Below are 7,549 nucleotides of genomic sequence, written 5' to 3' on the forward strand. Positions count from 1 at the left end.
AGATTTAATTCAATACCCACTTATTGAGAAATTTTTTTAGAACATATGGTATGAGAATCAATTATGTGTAATTGTTGGCTACATATTTTGTAAAAGCCAGTTACAGTTCGACACGTGGCAGAGTAAGGGTAATAAAGGAAGGTTATTCAAGCCTTCAATCCTGATCGTACACGTGGCAATAAATATTGGTTCTCACATGATCTGAGTAACACTAGATCAATAACGGGATGCAAGATGACATAGCTTCAACGGTTACTCATATTCAAATTCAAGTACAAGAGGGAAACTCAACTGCCAGTAATGGCGTAACGGAGCTACTTGTAAGGAAGCATGATCAGCGATCATGGAGGAGCAGTTCGACGGTTCGAAGTGCAGTTCGAAGGTCATCACTGACGAGTATAAATAGCAGGGCAGCCCCCAGAAAAAAGGGAACTCAGATCATACAAATCAGTCATTTACTTCATATATTTTCTTCTCCAGTCTTTTACATTTCCAGTCTTTAAATACCTGCACTTTAAATACCCGCACTGCACTTCGATTCATAGGAGTAGTTTCAAGTAGATTCAAGTGGATTGCTGTTGTAAACCTCTCCGAGGCTGAGTTTGGACCATTGTAAGTGTTCATTTTAATGAAATACTTCAATTGTTCTTCATATTACTGTTATTCCTTTTAATTTCTCCTAAGTCAAGCCACCAGTAAAAGTCCTCTTCATTGAGGCTGAAAGAACTAAAACACAATCGTCTGGTAATTGGTTGGCAATCACAATTTCTGTAAGGACTGATTGATCCTTGCTGGCACGCTCACATTTACAAAAATACCCTTCGAAAAGCTAAAAAGCCAACATATATTTTTGGCACGCCCGGTGGGACCTAATTAAAAATGGCTAGAAGAAGACGACAAGGAGAAAATGAACGCTTGGAAGAAGGCGTGGAAGGAGAGGTAGAAATACCAAATCCAGAGGATAATGTGGTAACACATCCTGTGGAAACTCCTATATTGTCAGAACCTATGGTCAAACAAACCAGTACTTCTGGACAAGAACCATATGTTCATATTATTGGACGAAACCAAGGAATTGGACCATCCACTGTGCCATTTACTCAACCAACAAATCCATGGGATGGTTTAGTAGATGCCATGGGACAACAATTAATGAACATAATGGAAAGGTGGGCAACATCCTTTTTGGATCGAATGAATAACCACCAACCAACAAACACAAGACACACGGAGGAAGTTGTAAATGTCCCCCAACAAAGATTGGCTAGAGAAAAACAGCCTATGCAAGTTAATGGACAGTATAATGGTCAAACTAGTAATCAGAACTATGAAAGACCATCACCTCAGTCTTGGTATGAACCTGTTTCGAGGCCTATAGCAGGCCAAAATGCCTCAGTACTTAATAATGAAGCCACACAAGTTGGTGGATCTGGCCAAGTACAAGAAACTGGCATAAGAATGGTTACAAATCCCATGTTCGAAGCCATACCTGGCACAAGGGGGTACACTAATCCCTTATTCGAATTTACACCCGGGGGGTTGGAGGGTTTTCTTACAAATGGCAGAGACACAACACCTGTTCCAGCACTTTTTGCAGGTCCTTTCGCAGGTCATGCTCAAAGAGGTTACCCATACCCTCAACAGCAACCTGCACCGCAAGGACAACCAGCCCCAAATTTACCACCTTATGGACCAAGAAGACCACAAGCACAAGTTTGTCCACCAAATCCTGTGTTTGCCCCTCCAGTAGTGGTTCAGCAGGCACAAAATATGGTCCTTAGGGATCAAATCGCTGATATTGTTAGGGAAATGTGTGGACCGATAGCTCGGGGGGTCCAGACTCCTGTATACAGAAAACCATACCCAGAATGGGTGGATAGGGTATATGAATACCCAAGGGGATTCAGGATACCAGATTTTACCCTTTTTTATGGGACTGGAAATCAATCAACGATAGAACATATTGCTCGGTTTGCTGCTCAATGCGGTGAATTTACTAACCATGACTATATGAAACTGAGATTATTTCCAAATTCCCTAACGGGGGGAGCATTTGTATGGTACATCAACCTTACACCTGGCTCCATTCAAAATTGGCAACAAATGGAAGAGGCATTTCATGCCTAATTCTTCCAATCAGAGCCAGAAGTATCTATGGCAGATTTGGCTAGATTGAGTCAAAGGCCTGAAGAAAAGGCTACTCAGTTTGTTGCCAAATTTAAAAGGGCTCGAAATAAATGTAGAGTCATCCTGCCAGAGCCAGAATTCGTCAGATTGGCTCAAAATGGTTTAGAATTCAGGCTTCGAAAGAAGTTTGATTCAACCGAATTCAGAGATTTGGTCGAACTGACCTATAAGGTGTCTCGATATGAAGCATTATTAGAAGAGGAACAAGATCGAAATAATGCATCATATAAGACATATTATAGAGATCCTAATTATGAAATAGATGCAGCAGAGATTGTAGGCAAAGAACTTGTAATCTGTGAAGCATTAATTCATAAGGATACAACTATAGACCAGCAGTTTAAAAAGAAAGACTTTCACAGAAAATACTCTTTCGATTTAACAAAAGCAGATGACATCTTTGATCATTTGCTCGCGGCTAATTTCCTTAAGTTACCAAAAGGAGTAAAACTACCATCTCCAGATGAACTTAAAGGAAAAGTATACTGTAAATGGCATAATTCTTGGTCTCACTCTACTAAAAACTGCATTGTTTTTCGAGACAGGATCCAAGAACAGATTCGAAAAGGAAGTTTGAAGTTCCCAGCTAAAACAGAAAAAGCCATGGGAATTGACAGTGATCCCTTTCCAGAAGTTGGAGAGGCAGCAGCCAATGTCATTACATCAGACTTCCAGAACTTGTCCTTGACAGAATTGGAGGAAGTCAATGTGCAGATGCATGTTGCTAATCAAACCAACATCAAGAAGAATACTAGAAGCCCACCAGTTATTGAACAGGGTTTCTCGCACCAGAGGGAACACTCTGATGAAGAATCACTGGGTGATGATTCTTTAGAAGCAGCGGTGATGCAGAGAATGTGCCCCAAGTGCAGACTCAGTTACAAGTGGTTGAAAGGGCTTCCAACTGATGGGAAGCAATACTACAGGGATGTTCAGAGACGTCCTAAGTCAACCAATGCTTACAACAAAAGGCCGTATCCGGCTAGTGATAGGCAGGATAGGCAGAGACCACCAGTGGTTGAACCTGTGGTGAACAGAATGCATGACAAAGGCAAGAAGCTCTTGCATGAATCCAGGCCACATAACTATTATAGAATGGAGAGTAGCCATTCTGAAAGAAAACTGGAGAGAGGCTCAGTTCATGGAATCAAAGCCAGAGATTGGCCCCCTAGACCAGTTTCACGCAGGACAGAAAATGGTCACCCTTATCGAAGGTCTGAATCAGACTCAAAACATGAGGACAAAACCAAGCACTTACCTTCACGGCCAGTTTCGAAGATGGCTTCGAAGGTGGAAAAGGGCAGTTCAGTGTCTGAATCAGCAAGTTCATGGGTACCTGGAGTCCCAGACTGGTTTGTAATGCAAAACAAACCTAGAGAATTGCCTGTTCGAGGAGATGTTGTAAACCAAGGCAGGATGATCAAGCCTCCTATGGTGGCTCCGAATAACTGGGTGTTGCTTAAACACCCAAAGACAAGGGAACCAGACATGGTCCCAGTCATCTCAAGATCACAGAGGAGAAAAATTCAGCGCAGGTACACCCAGTACCAGAAAGATCTGAAGGAAAGTGGAGAAAATTCTTCACCAGTCAAAACGGAAGGAAGGAAGAACCCAAAGTCAGACCATGCTCCAAAGCCGGTTCCACAGAGCAAAGTGGTCTGCGGCCGAGAACAGTTGCCAAGGTTCATTCTGAACTAAAAACCAGAGAGAAGGCTAGTTTGGCAGGGTTGGAGAAAGCTCTGATGGAGACAGATAGCGAGACCGAAGAAGAGATTGGCATAAGCCAGAAGAAAGAGGTCGTGGAGGAAGAGATGTTCGAAGTCTTCATGGCTGAACAAACATTTCTGACTGAAGAGCCAGTTGAGAAAGATCCTTCGAAGGGATCAGTTAGCAATGAAATACCAGAATGCATCATGCAGGATGTTTCTGAGGAAGTCGACCAAAGTGACCAAGAGGGGAAACAGGTACAGCCAGCCATCCAGTTTGGCTCATTTCCCCCAGTATCAGTGAACATGGTACACATATTACCACAGGAATTCCAAGCTGGAGATGAGAATCAAGAGGGGCAGGAAGCTGATCCAGTTCAGATCTCTAGTGAAGACTCACAAGCAAGTATGGTGCAAGATAATTTCGAAATGGTTACCCCGATCGAAGATGAATATGAGAGCGAGGAAGTGGTAAGCATCAACCTATCGTATCTATTCGAGTATCCCTCGAATTCCATGACACAACATGTTAAGCCTTTGTACATCAAGGCTTTCTTCGATGGGATACAACTGAATCGAGTCCTAATAGACAATGGGGCAGCAGTAAACTTGTTGCCGAAATCTTTTTTGAAGAAACTAGGAAAAAAGAATCCCAGGTTGATACCAACCAGCACAACCATCGCTGGTTTTGCTGGAGATAAGCAAATGGCTCAGGGGATTCTACCCATTAATTTAAGTGTGGGAACCAGGGATTGCATGACAGCATTCTTCGTAATCGACAGTAATGCTAAATATAATGCTTTACTTGGAAGGGATTGGATCCACACTAACAAATGTGTGCCTTCTTCTTTGCATCAGAAAATCATGATGGCTTTAGGCAATGGAGAGACAGAGGAAATCGATGCAGATCCTCAACCCTTCATAGCCTGTGCAGACTTTGCGGAGGCTAAATTGTATATTGAGGGAGTGACACCGCTCAGTATACTGATGGAAGATGACGGTTCAGCCGAAGTGACGGCCGATGAGGAAGTGACACACTTGAAGCACTTAGTCCAAGAAAGTGCTGATGAAGAGGTCGTTCTAAAGGATGACAATGATGCCTGGTTATAGGCAAAGAAGTGAAAAGCAAGAAGCCACATCCTTGGCTCTGATTAAATTCTCAACATTGGATGTAGAAGCTATAGTCCAGAGAGTACAGGAGCAAGAAAGAGAGGCCATGATACTCGGCTGCAAGCAGAAACAGCAACAGGTCAGAATTTTGACCCTTGGGAAATATTGTGCATTGGACATTGAGACAAAAGTCCAGGAGCTACAGGAGGAGGATGCCTTATGGACAGATTTTGTCTATGAGGAGGAGGGCAAGGATGTTGAACTAAAGAACCTAGGAGCAGAACAAAGCAAGAAGGCTACTTCGAAGGTTGAAAGAATCAAGGAAGAAGCTTTGGTAAGTCCTCAGGCACAAGACCCTTTAGAAGAAGTAAATCTAGGGGAAGGTTCTGTACAACAGCCCACTTATATAAGTGCTTGTTTGAATGCACTGGACAGAAACCAGCTATTGGTTGTTCTGAAGAAATACAAAGATTGCTTTGCATGGTCTTATAATGAACTACCAGGATTGGATAGGTCATTAGTGGAACATAGGCTCCCCATGAAGCCTAATTTCAAGCCTTACAAGCAGAAACCAAGGAGGATGAGTCCAGAAGTAATTCAGAAGGTCAAGGAAGAGATCCTTAGACTCCTCAAGGCAGGTTTTATTAGAACAGCCAGGTATGTCGAGTGGCTATCTAATATTGTGCATGTAGTCAAGAAGAATGGCAAAATGAGGATATGTATCGATTTCAGAAATTTAAATCTGGCAACTCCCAAAGATGAGTACCCTATGCCTATAGTGGACTTGCTGGTGGACAGTTCAGCAGGTCACCAAGTCTTGTCAATGATGGATGGGCATTCCGGCTATAACCAAATCTGCATTGCAGAGGAAGATATCCACAAGACAGCATTCAGATGTCCTGGGAATATTGGCACATTTGAATGGGTTAAAATGCCATTTGGTCTAAAGAATGCTGGAGCTACATATCAAAGAGCCATGAACACTATCTTTCATGATCTTATTGGAGGATATTTGGAATGTTATATTGATGACATTGTGGTTAAATCCCAATCCATGGAAGAGCACCTGTTTCACTTAGAAGCAGCCTTTGAAAGAACGAGAAGGTTCAAATTAAAGCTCAGCCCTCTTAAATGTGCCTTTGGCGTATCATCTGGAAACTTCTTGGGTTATGTGGTACATAAGAAAGGAATACAGATTGACCAGAACAAAGCCAAAGCCATCATTGCAGCCAGGCCTCCATCAAGTAAGAAAGAATTGCAGAAGTTCCTTGGACAGGTTAACTTTCTTCGAAGGTTTATTTCTAACACTGCAGGAAAAACTAAAGTATTTTCTTCCTTGTTAAGGCTGAAAGCTGAAGAAGAATTCGTGTGGTCAGCAGAGCATCAAATTGCTTTCGAAGGTATCAAAGCCTACTTGGCTAACCCTCCAGTGCTGATGCCACCAAAGGGGAACAAGCCCTTGAAGCTGTACATAGCTGCAGCAGAGGATTCATTGGGAGCTTTCTTAGCTCAAGACAACGAAGAAGGCAAGGAGCAAGCTATTTATTACCTTAGTAGGTTTTTAAATTCTTGTGAATGTAAATATTCAGCTGTTGAAAAGCTGTGTCTTGCTTTGTATTTTGCTGCAATAAAATTAAGATATTATCTTCTGCCTACAACTGTCTTGGTAATTGCAACCACAGATTTGGTTAAATATATGTTATCTAGACCAATGTTGAGGGGAAGAATTGGCAAATGGATACTTGCCTTATCAGAATTTCATCTAGAATATGTCCCTCAAAGGGCAGTAAAAGGGCAGGTTTTAGCCAATTTCTTGGCAGATCATCCATCTCAAACAGAGAGCCAGGAGATAATGGAACTTGGTATGGCCAGTGTTGAGCCATGGCAAATGTGGTTCGATGGGTCGAAAGCAAATGGGTTAATTGGAATTGGTATTGTAATCAAGTCTCCACAGGGGACAGAAACTACCCATGGTTTTAGAGTGGATGAAGCTACCTGTTCCAATAACCAGGCTGAATATGAAGCCTTAATTGTGGGACTAGAGATTCTTATTGGATTACAAGTACATGCAGTTGACATATTCGGAGATTCTCAATTGGTGGTTAACCAAGTGAAAGGAATTTTCAAGTGTCAAAGCATAAGTATCTTGCCATATTATGTTGTTGCATTACATTTGCTTTCTCAGTTTCAAACAGCAAATGTAACCCATGTTCCAAGATTCTTGAACAATAGAGCCAATGATGTGGCTCAGAGAGCTTCGAACTTCAAGAGAAGGGATAATACCCAAAGGGACATAAGCCAAACAACATATCAGAGATTAATACAACCTTTGAATAAAAGGAATGTGATCTTGGAAGTCAATCATAATGACTTACAAGAACAAGATTGGAGGCATCCAATAATGCAGTACTTGGCTGGTCCATCTTCGAAGGCCAGTAGAAAAGTCAAATTGCAGTCTATGCAATATATGATATATGGTAATGCTCTCTACAAAAGGGGGGGAGATGGCTTATTGTTAGAATGTCTAGGCCCGAAAGAAGCATTAA

Source organism: Camellia sinensis, chromosome 3 (assembly GCF_055761805.1).
Source record: "Camellia sinensis isolate YWXY chromosome 3, ASM5576180v1, whole genome shotgun sequence".
NCBI classification, from domain to species: Eukaryota; Viridiplantae; Streptophyta; class Magnoliopsida; order Ericales; family Theaceae; genus Camellia; species Camellia sinensis.